General features: G+C 43.0%; 1 protein-coding gene across 2 annotated transcripts in view; it reads left to right on the top strand.

Annotated features, from left to right (window-relative positions):
* Positions 1-14,724, top strand: part of CFAP47 (cilia and flagella associated protein 47) — a 651,611-nt gene that overhangs the window by 431,346 nt on the left and 205,541 nt on the right. The window lies entirely within an intron of this gene.

Below are 14,724 nucleotides of genomic sequence, written 5' to 3'. Positions count from 1 at the left end.
CATTTCTAGCTAGATTGCTTACTAACTTTTTACAGGAGTTCTGACCTGCATTCCTGATCTGTTTCCAGCAAAAGCATCACACAGACAGACAGACCTTTTGTTCCCTGCCCTCCCGATTTGAAAGTATCTTGTCTCCTCATTGGTCATTTTGGTCAGGTGCCAGTGAGGTTACCTTAGCTTCTTAACCCTTTACAGGTGAAAGGGTTTTGCCTCTGGTCAGGAGGGATTTTATAGCACTGTATACAGAAAGGTGGTTACCCTTCCCTTTCTTTTTATGACACCCTTCAAAGCGTTTCCACTCCCTGAATATTTGCTCTTGTTTCTTGTTCATGTCATTCTCGTTTGCAGTGCTTCCCCCACAACTGTCTCTGTACCTCTGCAACGCTGTCCCTATGCATAGGATATTCTTCCTGACCTGATCCATATGGTCCCTACGCTATTCATTCAAATTCCTTTCCAAAGCCTACTTTTTTTTTATGCCTACAAGAAATTGCCCAGGTAATAATGAATAGGTCGAGCAGCTGTCAGATATAGTTGATTCATCTTATTTTAATCTTTGTAAATATATATATAGTTTATTAGATAAAAAAAATTACAAGTATATTGAAGTTGGAAAGTCAAAGCACTCAAAAGTTAGGAAATGCCATAATTAAGGTTGACTGCAGAAGAGACATATTTTGCCCCAGCTATTTGCTGACACTCAGGAATTCTGGTTTTAATTCCAAGTTCTGGAGCTGACTGTGCTCTAGTAGTTATAGATGCCAACTTTCAAAGCTCTGTACCAAAATATGAAGGTGCAAGAGCTTCTTAACAAAATGATTGTAAGAAATTTTTAACATGGGCAAAACCATCTAATTTTCCCTAGCTTCATTTTTGGAAATGGCTCACTGTTTTGTTGAAACTTTCAAAAAGGAAATAATAAATAAAAACAAAACAAAAAACCACTTGAGGCAGACCCCGGGCATGGAGAGTTTCAGTCCATACAGTTTGTTTACCTAAGTTATAAGCAACTAACAGCACAGTCTTACAATGGAAAGGGCAGGGCAACCTTCAGTAGAGGTGGTGCTGATGTAGATAGAAAGAATCAACTTGTGTACAGTTTTTATCACTCTCTTCCAAAATTTGTATGTTGCTTGTCATCTTAGATTTTTAAACTACACTTGCAAGAACTGTTCCTTTTTAGTCTTTTTGGAACAATGCCTTCTGCTGGAATACAAATAATAAATAACAGTCAAAGAAGGATGGTCTCATAATGTAATTCAAAATGTGCATGTCATATGAAAAATTGTTGCAATGTGAAATGTGCTGATGTTAGTTTAATATACATTAACGAAATCACAGAACCATAACCACAATTGACAATCTTGTTAGCAATCTTAGCATGTGACGAAGTGGGAATTTTGCACTGCCTCTATCCAGGACTGTACCTTTACTGTGGATGAATAAATGATTCCAGTTTAGAACTCTGTTAACCCATTACCTATCATGAGTGCAAACAGTGTTAACTAAATGACAGAATCATAGACTACATGTATCAGAAAAAGGATTAAATTACAGATTTAGGAAGATATGTAACCTTTATGTAGACTGTGTGCAGATTATGCACCAGAGCAGTCAATAGATTAATGAAATGTTGGCTCCTTGAGTGTACTCAGCTAGCAGTCAGTTTGCCTTCATGTTAGCTGGGTACATGCTTTGGATATTATACTGCAGTGACATTATCTGTCTGTTAAATATCACACTTCAGTTCACATCCAAAATTTGTACTGATTTACAGTGAAAGTTCTGGCAGATCTTTTTTTTCTCTACCTTGAATTATCTGTCAGGCTTCATATAATGTTTGCAAAACATTAGTTGTGATGGGGTGTACCCCACACTTGGTCAATGGGGCTTGATCAATCACTGTGGGCCCAGAAGACCATGCCCCCTCATCCCTGCTACTCATGCACCAGGTGGAAGGGACAGATAAAAGGAAGCAGCCCAGCTCAGTCTGGGCTGGCTGTGGAGGAGGAAGGGCATGTTCTACAGGCTCCTGCAGAGGTGCCTGTGACTTTCCAAGCAGTAGGAACTCTGGACCTGGACTACGCTGCAGATGATCAGCCGACCACGGAGACTGACTGGGATGCCAAGCTGCTGCCAGCTGAGGAGATGCTCAAGATGCACCTTGTGGAGGAAATGACGCAGGGAATGTATTAGAAGCTGATACTTAAACCCTTAACTGGGAATTTCCCAGCTTCATAGGGCCCTGGGTTAGAACCTGGTGGAGTAGGGTGGGCCTGGGTTCCCCTACCACTCCCACCCCCACTTGCCACTAGAGGTAGCTACTGTTTGCTTGCTCTGCCCCACCCAGGGGCTACAGACTGATTGTTTGTTCTGCCCTACCCAGGGGGTCAGAACCCCAACTGCTATTGCCTGCCCCAGCCAGGAGGCTCAGGGGCAATAGACAGTTTGTTTTGCTCTGCCCTGCCCAGGGGCTGCGGAATGATTGTTTGCTCGGCCTTGCCGGGGTCCTGAGCCTTCCTTATTGCAATTGTCTGATCTCACAGGGAGACCCAACACTTGTGTGATGGGGTGTACCAATCCTACACTGGGCCAACAGGGGCAGCCCTGCTCAACATGCATGGCCCTCCGGGACACAAGTGTCTACCGAAACCTATACAGATGACTACTGGTTTTTCCCAGGGAAGTGTTTTTGACTTAAACATAATTTCCGGAGTTGCATTTTGGTGTCTGAACATGTCCTTTGACTTTAAGCATCTTGGACAAGGTTCTATATGTATTTGTTTATACATAAAGGTCTATTTCTCAGCTTTGGAATAAACTATTTATTATGCTCCTTTGAACTTTTTGCCTACATTTTGCCCCATAATCTACCTCCAAAAAGACTATAAGGGATCTGAATCTCCTACAAAAGTTTTAACTGGCCTGCCATTTGCCACTGCCCATCATCTACTGGTACAGCACAAAGGGGTTTTCTTTAATGCCTGATTGTTTTGGTCCCACACTGTAGGTGTGATCACAAGGACCTTCCAACTGGATAGGAAAGAAGTCCCAGCTTTTTCTAATCAGACTGAAGAGGAGGGGCTCAGGCAAATGGGAAGCAAATATTAAAGGGATTCTTGCATCATATCAATGTAACAGACAACTTCCTGCCTCTCTAGGCTGGTGGTAGTCTAGGGACAATCTACAATTAGAAATGGACTTCAAAAATACCTTCTGTCCAAATTTTAGTGATGACAATTATGCACTCCTGGGATAGAGAGCCCATACAGAAAAGCTCCACACCCAGGTAACTTGGTCTCTCCAGGAACACCAGCTGAAAGGATAGAAAGTTCTAAGTTTTCCAGGAAGCCCCGACACTGTCTGGACCAGAGCCCTTTGTGCAAGGCTCATAGATATTAAGGTCAGAAGGGACCATTATGATCATCTAGTCTGACCTCTTCCACAATGCAGGGCACAGAATCTCACCCACCCACTCCTGCAATAAACCTCTACCTATGTCTGAGCTATTGAAGTCCTCAAATCATGGTTTAAAGACTTCAAGGTGCAGAGAATCCTCCAGCAAGTGACCCGTGCCCTGTGCTACAGAGGAAGACGAAAAACCCCAGAGCCTCTTCCAATCTGCCCTGGAGGAAAATTCCTTCCCGACCCCAAATATGGCAATCAGCTGAACCCTGAGCATGTGGGCAAGATTCACCAGCCAGACACCCAGGAAACAATTCTCTGTAGTAACTCAGATCCCACCCCATCTAACATCCCATCGGGCCTATTTACCATGAATAGTTAAAGATCAGTTAATTGCCACAATCATGTTATCCCATCATACTATCTCATCCATAAACTTATCGAGTTTAATCTTGAAGCCAGATAGGTCTTTTGCCCCCACTGCTTTCCTTGGAAGGCTGTTCCAGAACAAGAGAAGCCAGAGCTGAAGCCAGACTTATATATTATACGGAGGTGCTATTTTTGAATAGGGACTCTCCATGGTGTAGAGCTGGTTTCAAAGGTTGGTATCACATCCTTCCCCTCTCCAAATATGTTTTTATTTATTTGAGGAAATCCCTTATTTCCTGTGAACCATTTTTTTGGCAGGGGAGGGGTGGATGTCATTTATGCTTTTTACTGTCTGCAAGGGAAGATCCTAATGATTATCTGTAGGGAAGGGAAAATTATTTACTTTATAATTCTTACAGAAGCGTCACTCCACCCATCCAGCTCACCTCATCTTGCCCTAGGTTTAGAAGGTTACATTTTCTGAGATGGTATTTTTTTCCTTACATTTTGTTTTTCATTTTTTAAAAGAGTTATTTTCCCTCTCTTTTCTATATATGTCGGAAACACTATACATGAATTCCCTCAGACTTTGAAAATTAAAATTCTATCCTAGTGTGAGCTTTTGGATGTGAAATGTTAATATGGATAGTATAATTTTGGCAATGTTAAAGGAAAGATGGTGTCAGCATTCAGTTTATAATGGGAAACTAGCTTGAAACTAAACTATGGAGAGCTAGTGTATCCATATTCTTTATAATTTAAAAAATGCCTTGTGGTTTTCATTTTGTATCCTCTGGGGATTCTGCATAGGATTTATTTTCTTTTTCAGGAAGAGATACTTCGGGTTTTCAACAGAAAGATATCTCTCCCTTTAGGAAAAGGTTATTTACAGTATCTTTCCTGGAAAACATGTATATACTGAACCGCTCACTGAAGGTGGTCATGACATTGCAATCAAATTGGTATTATTTGTTCTCTGATACAGCAATTACCAATATTCCCTTGATTTGAAGTTTTGTTTGCACTTTTAAAGATTTATGATACTGTGTTCTTGTTCCTCACACAGCAAGTGCAATCTTCGTAAACTGTGTGACAGGCAGTGCAGGTTTTATATTTCATTAACATGGCTGAAAAAACTTCTCACACATACTTGCTGCAGCTCAATAACAAAGGAAAAATTCCAGATTCATGCGGCGTAAAATAAATTATTTGCATGATTTCAAAAACAGATTCTTCAACAGTTCTGTAATAGTTGTTACTAAAATCTAGTAAAAATTTCTAAATACTTTTATTTCTTTGATTCAGGATTCCTTTTCAGTGTTTTCTATTTGTGTGAATATATATAAAACTATTCCCATTCCCAGATATATAGGAATGGGAATAGTTTTTCAAAAGTGGCTAGTGATTTTGTGTGCCAGACTGGGAATATCATAAAGGGGTCTGAATGTCAGAAAATGTTGAGCGCACTTATCCTCTGAAAATGGGCCCCTTCAGACTGCCTCCAATTAGACAATGAAAATCACAAGTCACTTCAGAGGATCTTGGCCATCCTATAATAAATTGATACCATGTTTTGATGTTTAGTTTTTTGTAACTTTATCTTTTTCTCTTCTATGACAGCTGTGATTAGCTGTTTCTCTTGGGCTGGAAATGTATTTATTGCCATTATTTCACTAGCTCCGTAGCAATAATTTTTTTCTTGTAATCGTCTATCATCTTTCCCTAGTAGTTTCCTAAATTTGGACATTTCCAGAAATTGTGTACAGTGGAGCGCCTCACCATTTCTCAACTCTAACTCCCACATAGAATCATAGAAATGGAGGACTGGAAGGGACATCGATATAGGTCATCTAGTCCAGTCCCCAACACTGAGGCAGGACTAAATATTATCTAGACCAGGGGTTCTCAACCTTTTTCTTTCTGAGGCCCTCTCAGCATGCTATACAAACTCCACAGCCTACCTGTGCCATCACAACTAGTTTTCTGCATATAAAAGCCAGGTACATGTTAGGGGATAGCAAGCAGGGCAGTTCCCTGGGGCCACATGCCACAGAAGCCCCCGCGAAGCTAAGTTCAGCTTCAGCCCTGGGTGGCAGGGCTCAGGACCTCAGAGTCCAGCCCCATGTGGTGGGCCTTTGGCTTTCTTCCCTGGGCCCCAGCGCATCTAACACTGGCCCTGCTTGTCTAACCCCCCCGAAACCTGCTCATGGCCCCCCAGATCCCTGGTTGAGAACCACTGATCTAGATCAACTGTCACAGGTGTTTGTCTAAACTGTTCTTAAAAACCTTCAAGGGCAGAGATTCCACAACCTCCCTAGGTAATTTGTTCCAGTGCTTAACTACCCTGATAGTTAGGAAGATTTTCCTAATGTCTAATCTAAATCTCCCTTTCTGTAATTAAATCTCATTACTTTTTGTCCTGTCCTCCATGGCTAAACAGAACAATATATCACCCTCCTCTTTAGAACTATCTTTTATGTACTTGAAAACTGTTATTTCCCCCCTCAGTCTTTTCTTCTCCAGACTAAACAAACACAGTTTTTTCAATCTTTCCTGATGGGTCATGTTTTCTAGAACTTTAATCATTTTTGTTGCTCTCCTCCAGAATTTCTCCAGTTTGTCCACAACTTTTTTGAAGTGAGGTGCCCAGAACTGAACACAATATTCCAACTGAGGCTTTATCAGTGCTGAGAAGAGTGGAAAAATTACTACTTGTATGTTACTTACAACACTCCTGCTAATACATCCCAGAATGAAGTTCACTTTTGTTGCAACAGTATTACATTGTTGACCTATATTTAGTTTGTGATCCGCTATAACCCCCAGATCCTTTTCAGCAGTACTCTTTCCTAGGCGGTCATTTCCCATTTTGTATTTGTGCAATTGATTGTTACTTCCTAAGTGAAGTCCTTTGCATATGTCCTTACTGAATTTCATCCTATTTGCTTCAGATTGTTTCTCCAGTTTGTCAAGATCATTTTGAATTTTAATATTGTCCTCCAAAGCACTTACAACCCCCCCTCAGCTGAGTATCATCCGCAAACTTATAAGTGTATTCTCTATTCCATTATATAAATCATTTATGAAGATATTGAATAGAACCAAACCCAGGACAGATCCCTGTGGGAACCCATTCAATATGCCCTTCTGGTATAAGTGTGAGCCATTGAAAACTACTCTCTGAGTATGGTTTTCCAACCATTTGTGCAGCACCTTACAGTGGGTTCATCTAGGCTATGTTTCTCTAGTTTGTTTATGTAAGCCAGTATCAAAAGCCTTACTAAAGTTGAGAAATATCACATCTACTGCTTCCCACATCCACAAGGCTTGTTACCCTGTCAAAGAAGGCTATTTGGTTGGTTTCACATGATTTGTTCTTGACAAAACCATGTTGACTGTTACTTATTACCTAATTTTCTTCTACATACTTACAAATTGTTTGATTATTTGCTCTGTTATCTTTCTGGGTACCGAAGTTAAGATGACTGGTCTATAAGTCTCTGGGTTGTCCTTACTCTCTTTAGAGATAGATATAGATATTTTATAGATACAGATATTTGCACTTTTCTAGTCCTCAGGTATCTCTCGTTCATGAGTTCTCAAAGATAATTTCTAATGGCTCAGAGATCTCTTCACCCAGTTCCTTAAGTATTCTAGAATATATTTCACCAAACCTTGATGACTTGAAGACATCTAACTTTTCTAAGTAATTCTTAACTTGTTCTTTTTGTATTTTAGTCTTAGATCCTACCCCGTTTACACTGATGTTCTCTGTTAGTCATCCAATCACTGCTAAATTTTTGGTGAAAACTGGAACAAAAAGGGCATTTAACACTTTAGCCATTGCTGTGTTTTCTGTTCTTCTCTATCTCTCCTCGTTTAGTGGGCCTACCCTGTCCCTTGCTTCCCATGTATTTGTAAAATTCTTTCTTGTTACCCTTTATATCCCTAGAAATATTGTTTCCACTTGTAGGAATCTTTTTTGAGTTTCAGGTCTTTGAAGATCTCTTGGTTATGCACTTTTAGGGTATGTCTACACTACGACATTAGGTCGATTTTATAGAAGTCGATGTTTAGAAATCGATTTTATACAGTTGATTGCGTATGTCCACACTAAGCGCATTAAGTTGGCTGAGTGTGTCCTCACTACCGTGGCTAGCATCGAGTTACGGAGTGGTGCACTGTGGGTAGCTATCCCACAGTTCCTACAGTCTCCGCCGCCCATTGGAATTCTGGGTTAAGCTCCGAATGCCTGATGGGGCAAAAACATTGTTGCGGGTGGTTTTGGGTACATGTCGTCAGTCGTCCCTCCCTCTGTGAAAGGCAATGGCAGACAATCGTTTTGCACCTTTTTTCTGTGCAGACACCATACCACAGCAAGCATGGAGCCTGCTCAGCTCACCGTCACCGCTGCTGTTGTGTCCTGGGTGCTGCAGTCAGCAGACGGTGCAGTACGACTGCTAACAGTCATCAGCCACTGCTTCCACTGCAACTCTGCTCTCCTGCTCTTGTAAATGAGCTCAGTCTCAATAGCAAATTTCTCCATGTTGTCATCATCCACCACTTCCGCTGCAACTCTGCTCTCCTGCTTTCCTGGTGCCATGAATCGACCTCACAGGTCCTCTTGTCATTTTTTATAAATATCTATTCTCACGGCATCCGTCCTCATCCACCACTTTCGCTGCAACTCTGCTCTCCTGCAGACACAATACCATGGCAAGCATGGAGCCCGCTCAGCTCACTGCTGCTGTTATGAGCATTGTAAACACCTCACGCATTATCCTGGAGTATATGCAGAACCGAGCTAAGAGACGACAGCACGAGGACATAGACACAGACCTTCCTGAAAGCACGGACTGTGGCAATTGGGACATCATGGTGGCAGTGGGGCTGGTTGATACAGTGGAACACCGATTCTGGGCCCTGCAAACAAGCACAGACTGGTGGGACTGCATAGTGTTGCAGGTATGGGATGATTCACAGTGGCTGTAAAACTTTCGCATGCGTAAGGCCACATTCCTGGAACTCTGTGAGTTGCTTCCCCCACGCTGAAGCGCAGGAATACCAAGATGAGAGCCACCCTAACAGTTGAGAAGCGAGAGGCGATAGCCCTGTGGAAGCTTGCTACGCCTGACTGCTACCGGTTAGTCGGGAAACAACTTGGAGTGGGCAAATCTACTGTGGGGGTTGCTGTGATCCAAGTAGCCAATGCAATCATTGACATTTTGTTATCAAGGATAGTGACTCTGGGAAATGTGCAGGTCATAGTGGATGGATTTGCTGCAATGGGTTTCCCTAACTGTGGTGGGGTGATAGACGGAACGCATATCCCTATCTTGGCACCGGACCACCTTGCCAACCAATATGTAAACCGCAAGGGGTACTTCTCAATGGTGCTGCAAGCACTGGTGGATCACAAGGGACGTTTCACCGACATCAATGTGGGATGGTCAGGAAAGGTGCATGACACTCGCGTCTTTAGGAACTCCGGGCTGTTCGAGCAGCTGAAAGAAGGGACTAAATTCCCAGACCATAAAATTACCATTGGGGATGTTGAAATGCCAATAATTATCCTTGGGGACCCAGCCTACCCCTTGTTCCCAGGGCTTATGAAGCCATACCCAGGCAGCCTGGACAGTAGTAAGGAGCAGTTCAACTATAGGCTGAGCAAGTGCAGAATGGTGGTAGAATGTGCCTTTGGATGTTTAAAAGCTTGCTGTCGCTGTTTGCTGACTAGGTCAGACCTCAGCACAACCATCATTCCCATTGTTATTGTTATTGCTGCTTGCTATGTGCTCCATAATATCTGTGAGAGTAAGGGGGAGATGTTTATGGCGGGGTGGGAGGTGAGGCAAATTGCCTGGCATCTGATTTTGAGCAGCCAGACACCAGGGCGATTAGAAGAGCACAGAAAGACGTGCAACACATCAGAGAGCTTTGAAAACCAGTTTCATGACTGGCCAGGCTTCGGTGTGACAGCTGTGTGTATTTCTCCTTGATGCAAACCTGCCCCCTTTGTTGATTTTAATTCCCTGTAAGCCAACCACCCTCCCCGCTTTGAAATTAAGTAAGTATTGTTTTGAAACCATGCATTATTTCTTTATTAATTAAAAAAAAGAGGGAGATAACTGTTAAGGTAGCCCAGGTGGGATGAGGTGTGGTGGGGGAGGAGGGAAGGACAAGGCCACATGGCTTGTTGTAGCCACACTACAAATCAAACAGTTTCAACGACAGCTTTCTGTTGCTTGGGCCATCCTCTGGAGGGGAGTGGCTGGGTGCCCGGAGCCTCCCCCACCCCGTGTTCTTGGGTGTCTGGGTGAGGAGGATATGGAACTTGGAGAGGAGGTCCGGCTGTTGTACAATGGATGCAGCGGGGGTCTGTGCTCTTGTTGGCTTTCCTGCAGCTGTACCAGACGCTTCATCATGTCCGTTTGATCCTCCATTAGCCTTAGTATCGCCTCCTGCCTCCACTCTTCACACTCTTGCCTCTGCTCTTTGCGCTCACTTAATGTTTTCCTAGCTTCTAACACTGAATGCCTTCATGCATTCAGCTGTGCCCTATCAGTGCAGGAGGACTGCATGAGCTCAGAAAACATGTCATCGCAAGTGGTTTTTTTTCACCTTCTAATCTGCGAGAACCTCAGGGACGGAGATGATAGGGGGAGCCTAGAAACATTTGCACCTGGGGGGAGATAAAAAGGAAGAGTAAAATTTAAGATGATACATTTCTGAGAACAAAAGGGAGACTCTTTCACAGTGAATCAAGCAATTCACAGCAGACAGCACATGTGGTTTAGGTACAAGGTCGCATTTTGCCTTTTATATTGAGCACCTGCTGATATGGGGGACACATCACACAAGGCTGGGCAACAGAATTCGGTTTCCATGCAGCCATGGTAAGGCAAAGGGTATGCGGGGTTGGCTTCTTACGCATAACATGTGGGAATGGTTTCAAACTGCAGCGCCATCCTTTTCCATAGCAAGCAATGGGTTGGGTTTCACATTTAAAAGGAGGGGCTGCAGTTTTCAGGTGGATGTGCAGCATACACCTCCCCCCACCGTGCAGCTATTCTGCGGGATGATCCCTTTTAGCCAAGCACAAACAGCCCAGCATGAACGGGGTCCTTTTACTGTTCTGTCCTTCTGATATATAAGGCAACCCTTCTTCCCTTTTTTCCCTTTCTGTCCTTCCTGTACAAGCTGTACCCTTCTGTACCAATATTCCTGTCATGTGAATTATCCCACCAAGTTTCTGTGACGTCAGCTGTCATATATGTGATTATTCAATAGTATTTCTAGTTCTTCCTGTTTATTCTGCATGTTTCTTGCATTAGTATACAGACATCTAAGATGTTTGTTAGATTTCCTTTCTATATTCCCTCTTGTCTCTCCTTTGTCCATGCTGTAATTTCCCATTGTGACCGTTGTTGCCTCAGTCAGGGCAAGCCACAAAGAATGGGGCGGATGATCCCCAAAACTGGTGGTTATTCTAATAATTAGATTCACCAAGCCAGCAACAAAACAGCTTCTACAATTCCTTACTGATTACCCCAAAGCCAGAAACACAGCTCCCTTAAAGCAACCGAGCCTTGGGCTCCCACCCAGACAGCTAAGTCAAGTATGATGAGGATGACGGAAAATCTTGTTCATCATATATAAAGTTCTACCAACCCCAAGAGATCTGACACATTACCCTCCAGGTCAATGAGTATTTCAGAGCTTATCCAAATACAAACTTCCAGCTAATTCTTATTAATTAAACTAAGAGTTATTTAAAAAGAAAAGAGAAAGGATTGTGGATAAAAGATCATTATACAATAGATATGAATAAGCTCTTAGGTGAGTTTCATAGTAGAGATGACAGGTTTCAGAGGAACAGCCGTGTTAGTCTGTATTCGCAAAAAGAAAAGGAGTACTTGTGGCACCTTAGAGACTAACCAATTTATTTGAGCATGAGCTTTCGTGAGCCACAGCTCACTTCATCAGATGTTTACCGTGGAAACTGCAGCAGACTTTATATACACACAGAAATCATGAAACAATACCTCCTCCCACCCCACTGTCCTGCTGGTGATAGCTTATCTAAAGTGATCAACAGGTGGGCCATTTCCAGCACAAATCCAGGTTTTCTCACCCTCCACCCCCCCACACAAATTCACTCTCCTGCTGGTGCTAGCCCATCCAAAGTGACAACTCTTTACATAATCAAGTCGGGCTACAGTATGTAATAGTGAAATAGCACTGGTTCCAGTATAGATCCTTGGGGGACCCTGCTATTTACCTCTCTCCACAGTGAAAACTGAATATTTATTCCTATCCTTCATTTCCTATCTTTTAACCAGTTAAGAGAGGACCTCTTATCTGGTTAAAAGATAGGAAACCTCTTATCCTCTTATCCCAAAACAGCTGAGTTTGCTTAAGAGCCTTTGATGAGGGACCTTGTCAAAGGCTTTCTGAAGGTCCAAGTACACTATATCCACTGAATCACCCTTGTCCACATGTTTGTTGGACCTCTCAATTCTAATAAATTGGTGAGACATGATTTCCCTTTACAGAAGCTGTGTTGTCTCTTCCCCAACATATGATGTCCACATATGTGTCTGTTAGTTCTGTTCCTTATTATAGTTTCAACCAGTTTGCCTGGTACCGAGGTTAGTCTTCAGCAGCCTGTAATAGCCAGGATAGCCTCTGGTGCCTTTTTTATAAATTGGTGTTACATTAGCTATCCTCCAGTCATGCGGTACAGAGGCTGATTTAAGTGACAGGTTAAATACCATGGTTAGTGATTCTGCAATTTCATATTTGAGTTCCTGCAGAACCCTTGGGTGAATATCATCTGGTCCTGGTGACTTCTTGTTACTGTTTAATTTATCAATTTGTTCCCAAACCTCCTCTATTGATACTTCAATCTGGGACAGTTCCTCAGATTTGACATTAAAAGAATGGCTCAGGTGTTGGAATCTCGTCCTATCCTCTGCAGTGAAGACCAATGCAAAGAATTCATTTAGCTTGTCTGCAACAGCCTTGTCTTCCTAGTGTACTCCTTTAGAATCTCTATCATCCAGTGGTCCCACTGATTGTGTGGCATGCTTCCTGTTTCTGATGTCCTTGAAAGAACTGCTTTGCTTTTTATGCCTTTTGCTAGTTGATCTTCAAATTCTTTTGGCCTGCCTACTCATACTTTTCCACTTGACTTGCCAGAGTTTGTTCCTTTCTATTTTCCTCAGTAGAATTTGACTTCCAAATTTTTAAAAGATGTCTTTTTTTTTTTGTCTCTGACCACCTCTTTTGCTAAGTTGTTTAGCCATGGTGGCATTTTTTGGCCCCCTTATGTTTGTTTGTTTTTTAATTTGGGGTATACATATATTTGGAGACTATTAAGGTGTTTTTAAAAAGCTTCTATGCAGCTTGCAAGCATTTCACTCTTGTAACCGTTCATTGTAATTTCCACCTAACTAGTTGTCTCATTTTTGTGTAGTTCCTCTTTTTGAAATGAAATGGTGTGGTGGTGGGTTTCTTTGATACTTTCCCTTGCAAGGATGTTAAAGATAATTACATTAAGATCACTATTACTGAGCAGTTCAGCTATATTCACCTTTTGGACAAGATCCTATGCACCCTTCTTAGTGCTTAGACTTCTAGCATTTAAATCAAGCACTTACAAAATTTGTCAATTAGTTGTTTAGTATTCCCTTTAACAAATCCTCCTCTAAGGGATGTGTCCCATTTTGGTTTATGTCAGGGTCAGCCAATCTGAGCCTGAGAAGGAGCCAGAATTTACCAATGTACATTGCCAAACAGCCACACTAATATGTCAGCAGCCCCCAATCAGCTCCCCCCACTCCAACCTGCAGCGCCTCCTGCCCGCCGGCAGCCCCACCAATCAGTGCCTCCCACTCCCTTCCCACGCCTCCCGCCTGCTGCAATCAGCTGTTACGTAGTGCGTTGGAGGCTCTGGTGGGGTGGGGGAAGAGTGAGGGCATGGCAGGGTCGGGGGAAGGGGTGGAGTGGGGGCAGGGCCTGGGGCAGAGCAGGGGTTTGAGCACTGAGCATTCCCTGGCATATTGGAAAGTTGGCACCTGTAGATCCAGCCCCGGAGTCAGTGCCTGTGCAAGGAGCCGCATATTAACTTACGAAGAGCCACATGCGGCTGCGGAGCCACACGTTGGTCACCCGTGGTTGATGTGGGAGCCCATCCTTCCTGTGTAGGCTCCTCCTTTCCCTAATGGCTCCCCAGTTCCTAATAAACCTAAATCCCTCCTCCGAACACCATCATTTAATCCATGCATTGAGACCCTGCAGTTCTGCTTGTCTAACTGATCCTGCTCATGGAACTGGCAGCATTTCAGAGAATGCTATCATAGAAATCCTGGACTTTAATCTCTTAGCAGCCTAAATTTGGCTGCTGGGACCTCTCTCCTACCATTCCCTGTGTGATTGGTAACTACTTGTACCACAATCACCGGCTCCTACCCAGCATTGCACATACATCTGTCTTGATGTCTCGAGAGAGGTTTGTAACCTGTGCACCTGGCAGGCATTTGACTGTGCAGTTCTCCTGGTCATCAAAACCCTGCTATCTATATTTCTAATGATTGAATCCCCCAGTACTTCCTAATAACAGAAGTATCCTCAATATGAGAGGATACTATGACCTCATCTGGAATGAGGGTTCCAAGTATGAAATCATTTCCCTCTGCTCCAATTTGAAGTTCTCCTTTCCTGAGACTTTCATCCCCCTCAACAAAGTCCTGGCTTCTGTGATTGCACCACTATATGTGGGAGCTGCTTAAGCATTTTGAAGAACATGAACGAGGAGATATTTTTGAGTGCACCCAAACGTATATGGCTACTTCTGTTGAGAAAATGTGGTGAGGAGAGAGGAAGGAATCTTCTGGGGACCCAGGCCTCATCTATACTGACCGTGCTGCAGCAGCATAACTGCATCGT

This window comes from Caretta caretta, chromosome 1 (assembly GCF_965140235.1).
Source record: "Caretta caretta isolate rCarCar2 chromosome 1, rCarCar1.hap1, whole genome shotgun sequence".
Classification (NCBI taxonomy): Eukaryota; Metazoa; Chordata; order Testudines; family Cheloniidae; genus Caretta; species Caretta caretta.
This window is presented reverse-complemented; position numbering and strand designations above follow the sequence as displayed.